A 21,638-nucleotide genomic window follows, 5' to 3' on the forward strand; every position below is an offset into this window, starting at 1 on the left:
GCTTAACTTCAGTCAAGCAGTGATCTAGTAGTATCTCTGTCACACTGTCAACACTATTCATGCTTTCCTAATCCCTGTATTTCTGCTTACTTTCTTCCAGATTGTCTCTAAACCTTAACCTATTATTTCCCTTCCTTCCCCTGACCTGTCAGCATCTTCAAGGCGTTAATGAGTAAATTACTTAATATAATGTTAATGAAACTGACATTTCTGAAATATATTTATTACTGTATCTTTTATTAATATTATCATCATTATTTACTGATCATCCACAGCGCACGTTGTCACTTGAAGAAAATTCATCAATACAGCTGTCATTGGGTCAAAAAAGTGCTTAATAATCATCCTCAAAAATCTTTTATTAATTTGTCAATGCAAAAAATTGTGACAGATAGCAAACAAAGCTTTAAATCTGACGTGAAATCATTTATGCTTTACAACTTCTACTGAACAGTAGTATACAATAATTTTTAATAAGAGCAGTAGCATTTACAAGGTGTTCTAAAACAATATCCTACTTCTAATGGCGACGTTACTGGTCAACAAAATGCCTATAAACCTGTGTTCGGTTCAGATATGGGCCAGTTTACATATGCTGACTACGATGAGTACCCCACAGAGTAGGCTGCCTTGTTCACTGCTCATTTTTTACTGGTTGTGTTTGTCTTGTGCTTAGTCTTCCTATTGTGAAGCTGTTGTCAGACATAGCACCTACAGCAGTATCCTACATCAGCCATTCCGTACATATTTTTTTAAAAAAATGAGTTATTCTGCGCCAAGTGAACATCGACTAAAGTGAAATAGTATCGTATTATTCCAAGCTGTTCCGAAAGTTACCCTTGCAATTAGAGGACAGACGTAGTTTAAGCACGACAGTGTTTCAACCCATTTTCTGCATGTGTGCCACTCGTAATCAAAATGAACACCTCCTGAAGCCTCAGAAGACATATGGCTACCGTAGGAAAGAACAGTCAATATCTCAACAAGTATTTGTTTCTGATATTTGTTTACGCGACTTATTTTCTAGTTTTGAGCAGCACTACGTCCCTTAAGAACATGGGACACTTCTTTAAACACTGTGTGTAGTATAGAACTCAGACATGGTTGTTTTGTCGTTAATTTAAGTATGTTCCACGAGTAGAATGGTACGTGTCCTGCTAGCCACCAGCGGCAGCTTAACATTGATGTGTCACTTGGTATTTTGGGTGGCTGTCTGGTAAGTCCACAATCATGTTATGCCAGTGCGTCTTATAGGTGCTGTCTACAAGGGCTTTCTTTAAACACACGTCCGAACTTGCTACTAGATGAATCCTTGAAAAAAGAGGAATCGGAAATACACTCATGGTCAGAAAAAACAAAGCACCTTGAACGACTAGAAAGAGGACGTTCATATTCACAGGACATGTGCGTTAATATGTTCTGTAGAAATGATTAGCATTTGACCATGTCGGCCAGCGAGTCAACATCGATATCGCGGCGCATCACCACCTACCGGTGTCCACCCCAATAGCTGAACGGTCAGCGTGTTGGAATGCCACGTACGGGGGCCCGGGTTCGATTCCCGGATGGGATGGGAGATTTTCTCCCCTCAGGGACTGGGTCTTGTGCTGTCCTCATCATCATTTCATCCTCATTGTCGACGCGCAAGTCGTCCAATATGGCGTCGCACTCAATAAGACGCACTCCCAGCCGCTGACACCATACGATCATTTCCATTTACCACCTACCGGTAAAATGTGCTTGCGGCTCTTGCTGTCGTTATTAATCGAAGGTAATGGATCAGTATGACTTGAGCCGACGTGCAGGACGCCTCGCAGGCGCATGCGTGAACCGTACCTTCACATCAGTGAGTTTGAAACGGGGCGCATTATTGCCCCGAGAGAATGTGACACATCCATCCGGGAAATTTCTGCTTGTATGAGACGAAGTATTTCGGCAGTTCAACAGGCGTGTGCAGAATGGTTCCGGGAAGGCCGTAGAATACGAGATGGGTCAACACCTCATCCGAATGGCATTGCAGGACAGATCTGCGTCCTCCTCGGCTCTGGCGCAACAGTGCAACATTGTAACACATCGTACACTATCGGGCGTGATAGTCCGTCGCCGTTTATTACGGCATGGATTATGAGCGCGTCGTCTACTTCTCCACCTATCTTCGACGAATGTGCAGAAACATGCTAGACGGCAATGGTGTGTGCAACAACATCACTGGGGACAGGAATGTCATCAGATAGTGTTTCCGGATGAGTCCAGGTTCTGTTTTTTTTTCTTTTTTTAAAAAAATGATGGCCGCATTTTGGTTCGCCGCAGACAGAGAGAGCGGCATCACAGTCACTGCATTCGCACAAGTCATACAGCGCCAACTCAAGGACTTATAGTGTGGGGTGCTGTTGGGTATAACCGCAAATCACAGTTGGTGCGTGTCCAGGGCACTATGACCAGTGTTATCTACGTGAATGACGTCCTGCGACCCGTGCCCATACCCTTTCGCCGGCCGCGGTGGCCGGTCGGTTCTAGGCGCTTCAGTCCGCAACCGCACGACTGCTAGCTACGGTCGCAGGTTCGAATCCTGCCTCGGGCATGGATGTTTGTGATGTCCTTAGGTTAGTTAGGTTTACCCAGTTCTAAGTCCCTAGGGGACTGATGACCTCAGATGTTAAGTCCCATAGTGCTCAGAGCCATTTGAGCCATTTGAACCATACCCTTTCTGCACAACACCCCAGACGCTATTTTTCAGCAAGTCAATGGATGACCTCATGTTGCTGCACGAACACGTGTCTTCTTGGTGTCACAGGATGTCAGCCTTTTGTCCTGGCTCGCCAGATCATCAGACTTGTTGCCAATCGAAAATGTGTGGGATATGGTGAACTGACGGGTGCAGAACTATCACCCAATGCCAAGCACCACAGATGAACCTTGGAACCAAGTGAATGCAGCATGGATGGCTATACCACAGGACGCCATTCGCGTCTTATACGCGCCGATGCCATCACGCATGGAAAAGTTATCAGGGTGCATGGCGGACCCTGTGCCTACTAGGCAACAAGACATATACTGAACCAACGTGACTGAAATGTTAATCATTTTTGCAGATCTCTAGTCGTTCGAGATGCTCAGTTTTTTTTTTTTTTTTTTTTTTTTTTTTTTTTTTTTTTTTTTTTTTTAACGTGAGCGTAGATTCTGCATTGTTGGGCTCCAGTAAATTTCGATGTCATTGTTCGAGATTCACGGCATGATATCTGTAGGTACGAGGGAGCCAGTTTCGTAGGCTTCACATTCCCCGACCTCGGGTGTCTGGATTGTTATCGGTCGTATTACATAAAAAAATGTGTTTATTCGAGGATGATTTCTAATTCAGAGACGCATCATCAGCGTGTCATAGAACCTTGTGAAGTCTTTCTTCATCGTCTGGGGTTGCTGAAAGGTTCTGTACGAGTTCCTTGTGACCGAGCGAGGGGGCGCAGTGGTTAGCACACTGGACTCGCATTCGGGAGGACGACGGCTCAATCCCGCGTCCGGCCATCCTGATTTAGGTTTTCCGTGAATTCCCTAAATCGCTCCAGGCAAATGCCAGGATGGTTCCTTTGAAAGGGCACAGCCGAATTCCTTCCCCGTCTTTCCCTAATCCGATGAGACCGATGACCTCGCTGTCTGGTCTCCTCCCTCAATAGAACCCCAAATTCCTTGTGTAAAATGTTCTGTCTTCTTGTCGCGTCATATTAATGTAAAAAATCTAGTTTCCTACTATTACAACCATAGATGGCTGTCTCCAGTGCCGTGTAATCGTAATCGTCAAAAAGCCGAGTTTTTACTCTAAGCTGATATGCCACGATAGCCGATAACATTTATTAAACATGCTTAAACATAATCTTTTCCTTGTTTTAGTGTGAGGAATCCGCCCCTGAAAGTATGTAAAAGCTTTTAAATGCATATTAATTTTTCTTTCGCTTCATTTTCATTCTTTCTGTGCTTTATTTATATCTCGTGTATATATGAAAGCCTGTTGCATGCCCTGAGAGTGTGAATCTGAGCTGGAGTATAATTACGTGCTCTTCACGTAAAATCCGGTATTTAGATTAAGTATGTAACCTACATCTATAACCTTATGTTCAAGTGTATCTTTTTAGTATCTTATTAAGCTGGAGATCCATATATTTGTAAGGCCACCTTTAGAGAACGTATTTCGATTATGGAGCTGGTGATATGGTACACGTAGAGGATAGCTGGAAACACAGTGTGGTTGTGACAAATGACATTGGTCCGGCGGGGCTGCTGACCGAACATCCGCTGATCGCCATTGTGGCGGCTGTCGAATGACTCAGCGGCTGGCGACCTCCGGCCATCTCCCAGGGCCAGACACCTGTATCAGCACCAGCCACAGGAAACACCGGAATAGCTGAATACAAACAGCTGGCTCATCGCTGACAGCACACCCAGTCTGATTTCCCCTGTGTAGAATGTGTAAGGTACTACATCCACGTCTACAATAAAGGTGATTAAAATTGCAACACCTGGAAGGATAGCAGATAAGGAAATTTTGCTTATAGTGCGTATAAAGTATAGTAGGAAAAATACATGACTAAATTTGTGAGTGATTTTGGGGTATACAGTATACGAAATTCGGTACACCGAGCAGCCACCTCTGGCAGCAGCAACGGCTCTAGTATGGCTGAGCATCGAGCCGAACTGAACTTAAAGGAGAAACACGAGTAAGTCACTCCATGCTGATTCAACTTATGCCAGAGCCGATCAGTCGTAGTGACTGGTGAGCTGTGACGTTCTCGTCCCTCTGTACACATGACCAGATGTTTTCAGGAAATGGGAGATCTGAAGAACACGCTGGCCACGAAAAATGTTGGACATCCTCTTCGACGAGATCGTTCAAGAGAGCACGGGACCTCCAATATACGGCACAGACATCGGCCTTCAGACGGCACGATTGTAAGGATACGGCCTGAGTTAGCGGCTCCCAGATACTGGGATCGTATGGAGTCAACGAATGACATATGGCAACATTCGTTCTCCTCGGAGATTTCACAGACGGACATGACCATCGTGATACTGTACGCAAAATCGGGACTCGTCTGAGAGAGGTGATATGATGGCACTCAGGTACCCAGCATTGTCATTGGGCGAACCACTGTCAGTGTGCCCCTCTCTCTCTCTCTCTCTCTCTCTCTCTCTCTGATGCCGAGTGTGGAGGATACTTGTCTTCCTGAAAACAAGCCATTTCCTGACTCATGGTATATCACATGACTCTAAAATCCTACACAGCCAAGCGAACAGTGTCTCTCTCCTCTCGGACGCCACTCATGTGGAACTACTGAGATCCTGGATCGTATAGAGAGTGGGTCTCCCAGTACAAATTTTAACTTCTTACACGACATGTAATAAAATCATCTCACAGAGAAACAACATTCACATGCTATTTCTGCAAGAGCACTGTATAATCTTTCCTAATTACAGAATGTAGATGGCATCACTCCTATTTTGTGCGGCTTTGCTGGAATGTTAGCCGTTTGCATATCCGAGTATGTAGTACACTTAATGCCAATTTGGCCTTTGTTGCATGCTGTCTTCATAACCTCGTGATTTCAATGGCCAGCAGTGCATAGCTGTACTCCACAAGTCATCGTATCGTGTGTGGTGGAACTTAGACAGTGTACCAGAATCATATATCCCCTATCCTGCTCGTCTTCCAGATGATAAATGGGAGGGAAGATAGTCGATACGTTTCTGTATGAGCCTGAATGTCTCTAATTAAGGCGTCATGATCATTACATGAGATTTATCGTGGAGCAAGTATTATATTTCTTGACTTATTTGGAACCTAGGCTCTTGGAATTTTGTGAGGAAAGCTCTCTGCAAAACACAACATCTTTCTTGTAGCATCTTCCACTGCAGCTTATTGAGCTTTTCTGTGACACTGAGAGTTAAGACAAACTCTTAACGAATCGTATAGCTCTTCTTTGCGTCTTTTCTCTACCTCTTCCGTCAATCGAGCCTGATAAGTGTCCCAGACAGACGGACAATACTCAAGGGTCGGTCGAACAAGGGTTTAGTAACCAACATATTTCGTGAGTAAATCACACTTCCTTATGATTCTTCTGATGAATCTGAAACTGGTTTCGGGGCTACAGTCTGGAACCACGCGACCGCTACGGTCGCAGGTTCGAATCCTGCCTCAGACATGGATGTGTGTGTTGTCCTTAGGTTAGTTAGGTTGAAGTAGTTCTAAGTTCTAGCGGACTGATGACCTCAGCAGTTAAGTCCCATAGTGCTCAGAGGCATCTGAACCATTTTTGAAACTGGTTTCTGGCTTTCCCACTACTAAATTTTTAAGGTCATTCTACCTTTAATCATTAAGGGTGGAGACTGCTACACACTTGCAGAATATGAGTGAATCCAGTGATCGAGCGCCGATTGTGTTGTCAACCAATATCAGGTATTTCGCTTAACAGGACACCTTACGTTGCTTCTATTTATATTGAAGGTTGGCACCAGTCGCTGATTACCTACAATATCCTAAACTGATTACTGTAAGATAACGAAATATTTTTCGGAAATAAATATATAGTTTTTTTTTTAATATCTACTTCTTACACCACACAGCAAATGCTGAAAGTGACTGCCACTAGTCTTGAGGATAATAATATGTTAGATTTTTGCAGTTTCGTATCTTATTTTGTGATTTATTGTGTTCAGTAAGAAACTTGTATTGTCGTATTACAACTTGAAAATGGTAAGTGTAGCGAATAATGCATTTTACAGGCCTAATGAATAAGTGCTATGTTAAACGATTGTTCACTTTGTTTCTTATGCAGAAGGCATTTTACAGAAAAAGCACATCTGAGGTAAAACCAGGTAGAGGCAATGGTGTAAAACCGGAACTACCCGATATTACCCCTAAAACTTCATTATACACTGAAGCGTCAAAGAAACTGGTATAGGCAAGCCTATTCAAATACAGAGATACGTAAACAGGCAGAATACGGCGCTGCGGTCGGCAACGCCTATATAAGACAGCAAGTTCAAGTGGCTCTGAGCACTATGGGACTTAACATCTTAGGTCATCAGTCCCCTAGAACTTAGAACTACTTAAACCTAACTAATCTAAGCACATCACACACATCCATGTCCGAGGCAGGATTCGAACCTGAGACAGCAAGTGTCTGGCGCAGTTGTTAGATCGATTACTGCAGCTACAATGGCAGGTTATCAACATTTACGTGAGTTTGAACGTGGTGGTATAGTCGGCGCACGAGCGAAGGGACACGGCATCTCCGAGGTAGCGATGAAGTGGGCATTTTTCCCGTACGACCATTTCAAGAGTGTACCGTGAATATCAAGTATCCGATTAAACACCAGTTCTCCGGCATCGCTGCGGCCAGAAAAAGATCCTGTAAGAACGAGACCAACGATGACTGAAGAGAATCGTTCATTGTGACAGAAGTGCAACCCATCCGCAAATTTCTGTAGATTTGAATGCTGGGCCATCAACAAGTGTCAGCGTGCGAACCGTTCAACGAAATACCATCGACATGGGCTTTCGTAGCCGAAGGCCCACTCGTGTACCCTTGATGACTGCACAACACAAAGCTCCACGCATCGCCTAGGCCTGTCAACTCCGACAGTAGACTGTTGATGATTGGAAACATGTTGCCTGGTCGGACGAGTCTTGTTTCAACATGTATCGAGCGGACGGACATGTATGGGTATGGAGACAACCTAATGAATCCATGGAACCTGCATGTCAGCAGGGGACTGTTCAAGCTGATGGAGGCTGTGTAATAGTGTGGGGCGTGTGTGGTTGGAGTCCGTAAGCATCCTTTCTGATCAGCTACATCCATCATGCCCATTGTGTATTGAAACGGAAAATACATAACAGATCGGTGCTCAATGACGATGCATATAGACAGTGGGGCGGTGGTCTTATTATACACATTGCTGCCTTCTCCTGCGTTACAGCGTCACTCTGCCACCTGTCGGTCACTTTCCGAACCTCAAGGAGCACTACTAACACCTGTCAACTCCATCATAGTACTTTTCGAAATTTTAAGGATATTTATGATTTCCATTTGCATCGCCCTCGTATTACTATAAATTGAGAATAATTAGTCTACTTTCATTGCGCAAAGAACGTGAAAGCAGTAGCCAGAGTTGCAAAGAGGAAAATAGGGCGAGGGCAACTCAGGATGTTTTAAAAAAGGAAATGGGTTACAAAAAGGTAGCAACTAATTTTTGTGATCTGCAGTCGACATCACAAAATCGAAATAAGAAAGCGCTGTGTCGTCCGAACAAGAAGCAACCAGAGCAAAAGCACCACAGGAGCAAAGATACGAGCTGGTGCCAGTGCCATAGAAACTCGCCACTTGCGCAAGTTTCAGCAGCGCCACTGGCGACGATGAGGATTAAGATATCGGTCGCGCGGGATTAGCCGAGCGGTCTTTGGCGCTGCAGTCATGGACTGAGCGGCTGGTCCCGGCGGAGGTTCGAGTCCTCCCTCGGGCATGGGTGTGTGTGTTTGTCCTTAGGATAATTTAGGTTAAGTAATGTGTAAGCTTAGGAACTGATGACCTTAGCAGTTAAGTCCCATAAGATTTCACACACATTTGAACATTTGATTAAGATATCTACTTCGCCTCGGCCAATTGGTGGCTGAGTACAATCCGCCAATGACCGGACGACAGCGGACGGAAGCCTACTCGGAAGATAGAAGAGCAGCTCTCGCGCACTTGGTTACAGATCATCAAAGCTGACTTAGACTGGGAACGTCGTTCAGTGTACTCTTAGAAGCGAACAGAAAGTTGTTGTAAATTGCATGTGCTATGTATTGTGAAGTTGATCTATGATTAATTGTAATTAGGCATTGAGGGCCTTTCTTGTATTATATTACATGCAGTATTGCATTCTTAAACATTCAACAAGTCACAAAGACAGGTAAATCATTTGAACTCATTTGTGTGACTTTTACTAATTTGTTGGAGTGTTGTAGAGCCTTCGATCTCCTATCCTGTTACCTGACACTAGGGCATAGCTGTGTAATAGTCGTATGGAGAAATTGTCTTAGCGGTGTACTGCACCAGAAGCTGTTTCACGAACTCACAAACTCGGCCTACCGTAACAAAAATGGTTCAAATGGCTTTGAGCACTATGGGACTCAACTTCTGAGGTCATCAGTCCCCTAGAACTTAGAACTACTTAAACCTAACTAACCTAAGGACATCACACACATCCATGCCCGAGGCACGATTCGAACCTGCGACCGTAGCGGTCGCGCGGTTCCAGACTGAAGCGCCTAGAACCGCTCGACCACATCGGCCGGCTCTACCGTAACAACAGTGGCAACTTGGCCTCCACAGCAGTAGCGACGAAGCCTTTACAAAACTGGCGACGAGGGTTTACAAAACAGAGAAAGAAGTGATAACATATAAAAGATTGTGAACCCACCGATTCCATATTCTGCTAACAGTCATTGGATCTCGACCAACGCGAGCAGCAATGTCGCGATACGATAAACCGCAATCGCTATAGGCTACAATCCGACCTTTATCAAAGTCAGAAACGCGATGGTACGCATTTCTCCTCCTTACACGAGGCATCACAGCAACTTTTCACCAGGCAACGCCGGTCAACTGCTGTTTGTGTATGAGAAATCGGTTGGAAACTTTCCTCATGTTAGCGCGTTGTAGGTGTCGCCACCGGCGCCAACCTTGTGTGAATGCTCTGAAAAGCTAATCATTTGCATATCACAGCATCTTATTCCTGTCGGTTAAATTTCGCGACTGTAGCACATCATCTTCATGGTGTTGCAATTTTAATGGCCAGTAGTGTAGTTTTATTCTGGTACAAAACGCTATAATTACATTACTGGAATTATAAAGCCATTACCTGTTCCAACTTCAGTGAACGCTAGTTTTAAAATGCATCCCTTCTGGATGTGCCGACCGGTATCAGTAAGTAGAATTATTGATTTTAAGGAGGAAAACTCGCAAGGTGAGTTATATTGGCTGCTGTTCCAGTGCTGATTGCCGTCACTGTGCTTTACTGGGGAACCTGAATTATCAGAAACGAAAATTCCAGGTAACAGTGAAGCGAAATGTGTACTTTGTTTCTTGATAAAACGACCCTCTAGTTTGGCCACTAAAAGCTCCGAAGAAGTATGATAGCCTAATTAACATCCAGGCAGGTACAAACGCGTTTAACGTTACTATGAAAATTCAGTTAATTCTAAAATAGTCTTAAAATTGGTAGTATTATTGTTTTAGCAACAGGTACTAAGTTATACGTTACTATAGAAGGCCAAGATTCTAGTAAGGTCGCACCCCTTAATAGGGACGACCTCACTACCGTAATAAACGAGAATAAGAGAACACTGTAATTAAGGGGGCAAAATAGGGTGTAAGGGCGTTATACGTTTTGTTAAAATATATTATTCCAAACGAATGTCTAAATTTTTGCGAACTAATACCTCGTTTATGAGTATTGTGAAGCTGCTGGTCTGTTACACGCTACTGTTTCTTCCAACGCTTTGCGTTCATTAAGCTTCAAACATCGACTGTACGCAAATCTAGAGCTATACAGATACACGATCTTGTTGGATCTCAGAACAGTTACATATACATATTTTGAAATCATTTTTATTCGCTTTTAGTCGTTCGAACTAAGGTACTTCCTCTGTCAGACAGAAAGATATAAAAGAAATGATTTCGTTTTCTGTATTTACTTCGTTGTAATTTGGTACATAAATTCTAACTTGTAAAAGAAAACGACAATTATGTACTACGCAATATAAAAACGAATGTTGCATGCAGATACGAAATCAAATTTTTCCTGGTGAAATGGTAGCTATTACCAAAACTCAATAACCAAAAATTTCAAAAATGCTATCACACATTCTCTAAATGATGAATACGGGTTCGATGAACACTCCAAGGAAATTAAATGCCTTTGCCTATCTGTGGAATAGCTGAATTTGGATATTACGAGAACAATGTTGTCTGTATGAGAAACAAGATTCACATCGCCACGTTTCAAGGAAGCGGAACAATTTCATTGCGAGGGGTGATATTAAATGTAATTGCTCACTATTCTGTCTATTTTGGGGTGCAAAGGTAGTCTTCCCATTTTAGATCTTTGCACGTATGCGATTCGAACTAAATACGTGTACTCCACAAGAGAACAGTAATATGTACACAACCACATTGTTGCTTTCACCTTAAATAGTTTAGGAACACCACGCACAATCTAACATTGACAGCCAGACAGGGATCCACATTCTTCCCGATTTAGTTCACAGCCTTAAATTGCTGAACTGATTTAAATGCACTGAAATTAAATGATTGAATTGATGGGAATGTATTCACTAACTCTCTGATGGCATGAAAATCATGTAATGTGTCCTACATTATCTCAGAGACCAGTATGATGACCAACAGCCTTCTCACCAGCCGAGATCGCTAATGCACACACTATATTCGTAGGTAGATGATTCGAATACTGCTGGTGGAAGAAATCTTCACTACTGACGTTGCCCAATTCAGTTCCAATCCACTCATGGAATGAAGTCGTATCACACTATTGATGGTGGTCCGTCAGTTGGATGAGGACGTTAAGTTCGGCGGCCTCCTTGGAACTTTTCGAGAGGAGTAGACTTGGTGCCGGCAGCGAGTTTCACCCTCTCCCTCATCTTTTCATAACACAACTGAAACATGATACACATCCTTTATACTCAGCCATTTAGATACACATCCTTTATACTCAGCTATTTACCTACAGTCAATGGATATATACCTCACACACACCGCGAGGAAAGTGGCCTTGTGACTGGTCGATTGATGCTTATCCTCGCGTCTCCCAACCAACAATGACACACAACTCTTCGTTTCTTTTTTCATGGTCACTATGGTACAGCATGGTTTTACTACTTCCTTCTGTTGCGTGATGGCACGTTATGTTCGCACTAAGACACGAAGAGGAGGTATATCTCCAACAGCCGCCAAGTGCGCGCATTTCACACGGTTTTGTTCTCGATCTGTATATTGCCGTGGTACATTATGCTGGACGTTTTGTTTCGCACGGCTTCTGGAAAGCATGGCTAAGGAATAGACCAACTGTTGTGTACTTGTTACTTCTATTCAGTGTTCTGGCTCGTGTTATTTCAGGTGGCATAATTTGTTTCGCATCATGAAGTTACACAAATTTGCCTAATGTTTGTCCCCAGCTCGTGGTCGTGCGGTAGCCTTCTCGCTTCCCACGCACGGGTTCCCGGGTTCGATTCTCGGCGGGGTCAGGGATTTTCTCTGCCTCGTGATGACTGGGTGATGTGTGCTGTCCTTAGGTTAGTTAGGTTTAAGTAGTTCTAAGTTCTAGGGGACTGATGACCATAGATGTTAAGTCCCATAGTGCTCAGAGCCATTTGAACCATTTTTGCCTAATGTTTCGTAACCTAAAAGCCAACGACCACACATTGTTTGAAGTTCGTACCATGTTTTGTGCTCTAATCTTTTCTTCGAAGTATTTCGATATCAAAAGACGGTGACATTGAAAAATGACTGATCGAGCTACCACCTGATCTCGAGTGTATAGATGACACAGAGAGGGATTCTAATTACGGAGTCAAAACTTGTCAAGCTTCGTGTGGTTCTCTAGATGAAAGTAGTTGTAAGAAAAAGGAAATGAAACTATAAGAGTCAAAAGAAGGAAGGAACAATAGGATTTATTGTCCAGAATCAGTGTAAAGAGTCTGTAAAAACATAATCCTACACGGGAACAGTAGTGCAACGCAGTTTCGGCTGAGCAGTTCAGTGGGGAAATGGGGCCACGTTCTCATAAAAAAATTGGATAACCCAAGGCCGACTGACGTATTCCATACGATGCATTATAGTAAATTAATAGATCTGATTGTCTATCAAACCAACTTGTGATAATCAAACGGAAAAGCCTAATGGAACAACAGCTAATGAAGAAATACGAACTTTCAAAAATGGTTTAAATGGCTCTAAGCACTATGGGACTTAACATCTGAGGTGATCAATCCCCTAGACTTAGAGCTACTTGAACCTAAAGAACCTAAGGATATCACACACATCCATGCCCGAGGCAGGATTCGAACCTGTGGCCGTAGCAGCAGCGCGGTTCCGGACTGAAGCGCCTAGAACCGCTCGGTCACAGCGGCCGGATACGAACTTTCTTGGCAATATGTAGGCTAATAGGAATAAAAAGACAGCGTTCCTAAAGACTATTGGTCTGGTGTACCTGAACTTCCTGACAGATACGTAGATTTCTGAATGTCAGTGAATCGTTTTGAACGAGTGCTTAGTAATCTGCATGTCAGTGACAACTCCTTGCAATCTGAAGGAGAGCGCGCAATGGCACGTAGCCTACTACAGAAGGAGTACAATGTTCATAATCCTTTCTGTAAAAACCTTATGAATTAAGTGGGCACCTACCCATTCGTGAACCAATGGTAAAATCAAAGATAATTTACATATAATGTGACTGGGCGCCATATCCAAAAACTTGGTAACACACTCTGGAAGCCAACGCACTTCCAATCTATTGATCACATACCTATGAGACGTTTGTTGGACCCATGGAATATCCCAGCCAACAATATCATAAGATTTTTACTTTTTTACATTTAATATGTATATTGTCGCGGTAACTGTAAACGTGAACTCTAGGCACGTCTTTTAAGATATAAGAGTAGTTTGGATACCTCAGTCACGCCAGATAAAGCAAACGCGTACAAAGAGTACGCAGAATTGTATTTTCTTTTTATTTTTAAAGTCTAGCGAACACATGACATACCTGCGTTCGATGTTAACTGTTGCAAATTCTGGCTGTTAAATTGACCAGAGTGTCATTATGCATATACACTGATGAGGCAAAACATTATGACCACCTGCTTAATAACTTGCTTGTCCGTCTTTGGAACGAAGCTCATCACAGATTCTCCGTATCAGGGGTCCGACGACTTGTTGGCAAGTTTTTGCAGGCACGTGGCGTCTACGCACAGGTCATGTAATTTGCGTAAATAACAGGCCGATGATTTGCGTACGCGGTGATGGCACCCGATAGCGACCCAGATGCGTTCCATAGGATTTACATGGATTTACATCAGGTGAATTTTGTCGCCGAGACATCAACATGAGTTCACTATAATTCTCCTCAAACCAGTGTAGCACGGTTCTGGCTCTGATACATGGGAAATTATACGGCTGAAAGATGACATCGCCGTCGAGGAAGACATGAAGCATGAAGGGATGCAGGTGGTTCACAGCTGTCAGTGTGTCTTCGATTACTACCAAAGGTCCCATGCAAGCATAGGAGAATAGCATAACACTGCTCCCACCAGCCTGCATCCGTATCGCGCTGCACGTTTCGAGCCGCCGTTCACCTCGATGACGGCGTTTGTGGAGACGACCATCGATATAGTGTAGTAAAAAGGTGATCACCCGAAGAGCCGACACGTTTCCATTGATCGACAGTCGAATCCCGATGATCCCGAACCCGCTGCAATCGTAACTGACGATGTCGTTGTGTCAACATGTGAACACGTAAGGGCGGTCTGCTGCGGAGCTCCATGCTCAACAATGCCCGATGACGGTGTGATCCGAAACACTTGTGCGTGCACCAGCATTGTGCTCTTTCGGCAGAGATGCCACAGATCACCATCTGTCCTACTTTGCAGAGAAGACACGTCTCCGAACCCCCTGTTCTGTAAAGATTCGTGGACGTCCAACCATTTAGCGCCTAGTGGTAGTTTCACTGTCCTTCTACCTCTTTCCGTAAATGCGCACGACAGTAGCACGTGAACATTCGACCAGCTTCGCCGTTTTCGAGATACTTGTTCACAGGCTCTCTGTAATAATAATCTGCCCTTTGTGGAAGTCGCTTATCTCAATGGATTTTACCATTTGCAGCCCATATCTTCGCTAGGGTGATCCCCCGCCCGCCTCTGCTCCGCTTATATACTTTTGTTACTGTGTCACGTGCCCGCAACATCAACAGGCGGTATCCAACGTCGCGCTGGGCTGGGGTCATAATGTTTTGGTTGTTCGGAATAGGCCGGCCGCGGTGGTCTCGCGGTTCTAGGCGCGCAGTCCGGAACCGTGCGACTGCTACGGTCGCAGGTTCGAATCCTGCCTCGGGCATGGATGTGTGTGATGTCCTTAGGTTAGTTAGGTTTAAGTAGTTCTAAGTTCTAGGGGCCGGCCGAAGTGGCCGTGCGGTTAAAGGCGCTGCAGTCTGGAACCGCAAGACCGCTACGGTCGCAGGTTCGAATCCTGCCTCGGGCATGGATGTTTGTGATGTCCTTAGGTTAGTTAGGTTTAACTAGTTCTAAGTTCTAGGGGACTAATCACCTCAGCAGTTGAGTCCCATAGTGCTCAGAGCCATTTGAACCTTTTTTTTTAAGTTCTAGGGGACTGATGACCACAGCAGTTGAGTTCCATAGTGCTCAGAGCCATTTGAACCATTTTGTTCGGAATAAACAGAGGGAGATGAAATTGATAACATGTTAAAATTTATCTGATACGGAATACATAAAATTATATATTATAATTGCAACTGTAATTATACTGGGCAGACGAAATATAAGTTAAAATCTAGGTATAAGGAATGTGTGGAAATATACAATACGCATGGATATGTGAACACATTCGTACGCATCCAAGCGAAAGAGACAATCGATTATGGTCATTAAACATAATTACACGGTTCTACAGAAAAATATGTGAATATACTGCAATGTATGAATATGCTAAACGAATTAGAGACATGTATCCACCAGGTCAAATTTTCAGACTGAATATTGAAGAAGCAGACTGAAATCCGTCACAAAATATTTGTAGGATGTTCCACAATTCCTAGGACAGGCTTCTACGGGTTGTAAAGAGGACGTAGTAGATAAAGTTTTGACATACAAACCAGGCTCCAAAATATACCATTTGGATATTAAAAAGAAAAAAAGTTTGAAGATGGGATAACTTTCAAATCTCGCGCTTCACGGTACGGTACTTAGTAGTAGAGCTGCACAATGCATGTATCGAGAACGTTTTCGGTATCGCCTCAGTCCGCCACGTACCTTTTTCGTCAGACCACAATCGCTGCGAGGAACTGTTACGTTTGCAACTAGGGGGACTCACGGGTGCTCCACGGAGGCGCACCATGGTTTTTGGAACGTGTGTCGCAAATACACCTTATACAACGAACAGTACGTTCGCCACATGGATCAGCTCCTGTAGAGCGCACAGATCAAACCTCATTGTGCGTACGGTGAAGCGAGAGACTTGAAAGTCATCCGATTTTCAAATTTATTTTAAATCCAACCGGAACATTGCTGACATGGGTTCCTTACTTAAAATATAGTTGCTAACTCCCCTCTACTATCTCCAGAAGTTTGTAATAGTAAGTGCGAAACGCCCTGTACAGAATGTTTCGATGTTATATTCGTACGAAAATAGCCAGATAACTGTTATCAACGTACTCGGATGTAACATTTCATCGCTGGCGATATATACGGCACGTATGAAACAGATAATTGTATATCAGAACTCTCAAAAATGACTAACAGACTGAAACCATGCAACTTCTACACTTTCTTATCTGTTGGTATGCCTAACAATCCTCTGTCGGTTTTACCTCCTAGTGTTTCCAGCCTTGACATAAATAATGTATATAGAACACATGCATATCTTACATGCACTACAAATTGGATGGTTTGGCATAATATGACTGATGTGTATTTAGTAGCCGACATGAAGACAAATAATTCCGACTACAAGAATATAGGACATCGTCCAACACAGTCTTATGGTCTTCGTTGACAATACCATCGCGATATACCTTATCTTTCGAGCAGAAGCCATACAGATGACATATTACAGTTCCAGCTCACAACTACCATGTGGTATAATGATATGTACTTGTATCTAACTATGTGTGCAATCTGATCTGAATGTAACTGAAATGGCGCACATGATTGCACCACACCTTAGAGCATGTCATCTGCTGTAATGAGGGAGCCGTCTGAGGATGATAAAAAAAACTAAAAAAACTCCGTCCGAAGAGGCCATGAAGACCCAACGGCACCGACCGACCGCCGTGTCATCCTCATACACAGACGTTACTGGATGCGGATATGGAGAGGCATGTGGTCAGCATACCGCTCTCCCGGTCGTATGACAGTTTCCGAGACCATAGCCGCTACTTCTCGATCAAGTAGCTCCTGAGTTTTCCTCACAAGGGCTGAGTGTACCCCGCTTGCCAACAGTGCTCGGCAGACCGGATGGTCACCCATCCAAGTGCTAGCCCAGCCCGACAGCGCTTAACTTTGGTGATCTGACGGGAACCGGTGCTACCACGGCGGCAGGGCCGTTGGTCTGAAGATGATAACCGGCCACAAAATTAAATAAAGATATTCTAAATAACAGTTGTAGTGGATAAGAAGCCATGTCTTTTCATAGTATTATCTTTGTTTTGCGCGTATTTCTTCAATACCGAAACTTAGTCTTGTGTATAGCTCTATTTGTAACCATGCAGAAAAAAAAAAAAAAGAGTTAATGCTGTGTCCAATATGAGACACTGTGACGGCCAGCAGTTGAGTTGGCGTGCAGCGCAGCAGTGCAGCTGGCAAAGTGGAATTTCCTGCCGGCTTGTTTGCGTGCTTCCGTCTCATACCGAAAGCAGATATAGTGGGTGAATAATGGGATTTTTTTTCTACAATACATGACCGAAGATGAATCATTGTGCCAACTGAAACTGAAACATTTATTTGCCATTTTATCATAGAGTGGAGCAATGATGAAGTGGCACAAGCAGTCGCGGCTCTTGGCTTCCAAGTTGGAGAAGGCTGCGAATCCGGGAAGTTTAACGAACATGATATAGATTAAAACTTAACCGTTTGTTAGATGTAAATTATCTTCTTGAATTACGCGAGAGATGATCAGTCGACTGCAGCATACGGCTACACACTGAGGTACTACCATCTATCGCAACGGTTCTGAAGCTTTCTCAGACCATTACCACTCATCGAGATCGAACATCGCCCAACATCCAAAAAAAAGCTCAGCTTCTTATTAAAATTTTCATAAATAATAAAAACTCTGTTTTCGTTTTTCAGTATATCGAAGGAGACAGTACATTTTTTTGACAATCAGACAATTGAGCGTCTTTTTGTAAGTTTTTTTAAAATTAAAACCACGAAATAACGGATCAGTAAGATTATTGGTACCGCCTATGTCGAACTATCTTTTTGATGTTATCTGTTTCACGCACAGCAAAAGAAGCCAAAAAAGACTATAAAGTTTTTGAGTACGTTTAGTAAAATATACATGGTTTTCAAACTAAGGTTCCGGTGTGTCTATAGAGGAAAGCTTACATTCAATGCGAATTATCAGTTTTAACTTACAGGAATGAGACAATGAATTTTAACGTGGAATACCAAGGGCTGCTCACTCACTGAGAAATGAAGAGATGTATGATGAACAGTTATTAGGAGCGACGGGATAACAGACCAATCGATCAAGGAACAGTTATATATACAACTAATGACGGCAAGATGATGTAGGCGGGACATTTCACCATGTGAATGGATGGTAGATGGACAGAGAAAGATCTTTGCTGGATTCCAGTAGGAAAGAAAAGATAACGACGACAGCGTTATAAAAGACGGTAATGCACACAAAAGTTAAGAGGAGAGCTTTGTCCAGCAATGAATGTCAAATCACTGATGATGATGATGATGATGACGATCTAATAAATACCAGAGCAACGAAATGATGTCTCATTCATCATGTTCTGTAGGTCTCAGTAAGAAGGAGGACCTTCAGGAACGTGGAACAAGTCAAGGCATACAGTAACAACAGAGAAGCTACTCTTACGAGCTTAATACGTACAATGTCTTAACATAAAGCTGTCTCTATAATGACTAACACTATTTGTTCTCACACCAGCTAAATTTGACGTAGTAAATTAAAAGGGAAGCAGTTACTTTGGAAAACAAGCTTCTGCTCCCTCTGTTACATTAAATACCCGCTGTTCCTGTTTTACTCATAGCTTAAAATTTAGTCGATTACTTCAACGCAACTAATTAGCTACATCTGTAACAACAGTCCTGTTTACACTACTTGTGTCGCAATTTTGCAATAACCACAGCTACTTGCCATGTAGTGAATAGAAATTTTCAGTCATTGAATGTAGATAACCAGATAACTTATAGAGGGAGTGAATAATGAGGTATATTTTCAATTTTCTTTCAATTGTAAGGATTTCCCAACATCTTGTTTTGTGTGATATGGGAGCTTGCTGAATAACTTTGCACAAAACTGCGTAGCTCCATGGCCGTCGAACATAGACGTAATAAATTAGAAACATCAGAGACCGTGAGAAATTCTGTAATCCTAATCAGTTGTATAAAACTCAAAATGGTTCAAATGGCTCTGAGCACTATGGGACTTAACAGCTGTGGTCATCAGTCCCCTAGAACTTAGAACTACTTAAACCTAACTAACCTAAGGACATCACGCACATCCATGCCCGAGGCAGGATTCGAACCTGCGACCATAGCAGTCGCGCGGTTCCGGACTGCGCGCCTAGAACCGCGAGACCACCGCGGCCGGCTATAGAACTCATTTCGGCCACATGCCTCGTTCGTGCAGAAATACTGAGAAACGTTAGTACCTATCGGGAAGTAGCATTCTGAGCAAAGATACGTATCAGTTATTGATAACTGATACAACACATACCGAGGCTGAATTAAGTATCATTTCTTCAGACTGCCTTTGTAACGCGGCGCCGATGTTTTGCCGGTCCGTCGCATGCTTGTTTGTGGGAGTGGGCAGTCATGCTGCACGTGAGGCCGTTGGGACAGATTGCCGTGTTGTTCCGTTGCGCCTGGCAACCAGCTATCTGGGCGGCCGATAGATGTGAAGATGAAAAGTACAGCGAAATGAGGAAAAGAAGAGCGGACCGTGTGGTGTTCCTGGTTGCTAACCGATTCGTCCGTTTAATTTTTGTATTGCACTGGGTACTAATGGTGATTCGGTAATCAAAGTATTGATGTGAAATTATTAGAATCAACAGTTATTATCTACATAGAGAGTGACATAAACTTGCGTCAATTGGAATTCGAACCCGGATCTGTGAGGTCTACTACTACCCTTAGTGTTACGACGCAGCCATTCCCACCGTATACCCATAGGTGGCCCAATGGAACATTAGCGCTTTTTCCAGTCGGAGACATTGTCTTACTGTTTCATTTAACAATCTTCGAACGCGACAGTTCACGCGCCTTTATGCCACGCGAAGACAGTCGTTATTCAGGTTTCGCGTGAAACGATCGTATGCAGTTTAATCACACCACACACATATGGGCAGTTTGTAGATGTGGATAAAATATGAGTTAGAAACTTTTATGTCCAATGGTAGGGCAGCAGTGGCCGATTAATCGGTTTATCCTTGGAAGGTGTGTGTTAATTATACACGCAATCAGTTATCAGATCGCCATCTCATTCTTAGTCAGTAACATCCGTTGGAGGGCTCTGTTAATATATAAATAATTATTAAGCCTGCTGTGAACTGCAACATCACGATAGTTTAATTTGGAAAAGCAATACTGCAAAGACAAACTTCAGTATGAATATGAGTAAGGTTGAGTGTAGCCATTGACAGGAAGTACGTTACTTACGAACTCGATGAACCAAGTATCTAGTATGAACTGTTATCCTTTCACATTAAACCGCAGAACTGTAATATTCGTAAGAAGATACGTTTTACTTTTAGGAAATACTGTCGTATTTAGTACAGAACATGTTTTCTCTGTTAATCATACCTTACCCACCCTCGCTCGCCGCAAAGAAAACTGTTTCAGTTATGAACCAGCAAAACAGAGGGAAGGAGATTACAGATCTGCTTATTGCGATAAGTCTCCTAAACTCAGGCTACCCGAGCCCGAAACAACGTAGACACAAGTTTCTTAAAATACGTAAAATCAATTAATATTATTTGCAATTTTAGTGTGAAAATTACTTTTGAAAATACTGTTACTTTCTTTGTTATAATGAACAAAGAAAAAAGGTTAGAAATGTTCTCAAACGCAGTATTGCGACATATATATGAAGTTAGACCAATGTTCCAGCACCAAAGATGGACTGAAAATATCCTGTAGGACGAGGGCCCCTAATCTGCAGGATGACAGCAGCTGTTCCGTCAATAGCGGCATGCCTGAATGTTAAAGCATCTGCATCCTCACCTCCGTACGACTCATCACCTGCCGCGATGGATCTTGCACCTGTCCGAAAGCACTGTGGCGTGTTTCAGACTGAATTAACGTAGCGCTCTGTTAATTCAGAGATATATCTCCGTGCCGGAGCTAATGTACGGCGTGGTAGGAGATTCAAAAAATGTCAGGTGAGTATGATTCATGTACTTCAAACGAATCAAGAACGAACTTCTACATTACTGCAAGAATCGTCAGTATGGTACTATATCTAATGAGTGACGGGGAAGTCAGATTGTTATTTCGAAAAATTGAAATCGTGGGTACAAGTTGAGAGTTGATGCCCTGCTTAGTGAGAGATTTTATTGACCAACATTGAACATTGTTTTACAAATTCTAAGTTTTTACCTGATGA

General features: G+C 43.1%; 1 protein-coding gene and 1 pseudogene across 1 annotated transcript in view; both read right to left on the reverse strand.

Moving 5' to 3' along the window:
• LOC124722900 overlaps positions 1 to 21,638 on the reverse strand; it is a 506,082-nt gene that overhangs the window by 414,501 nt on the left and 69,943 nt on the right. The gene's annotated exons all lie outside the window — the stretch shown is intronic.
• On the reverse strand, positions 17,270 to 17,387 carry LOC124723326 (annotated as a pseudogene).

The sequence above is a fragment of the Schistocerca piceifrons genome, chromosome X (assembly GCF_021461385.2).
Source record: "Schistocerca piceifrons isolate TAMUIC-IGC-003096 chromosome X, iqSchPice1.1, whole genome shotgun sequence".
Classification (NCBI taxonomy): domain Eukaryota; kingdom Metazoa; phylum Arthropoda; class Insecta; order Orthoptera; family Acrididae; genus Schistocerca; species Schistocerca piceifrons.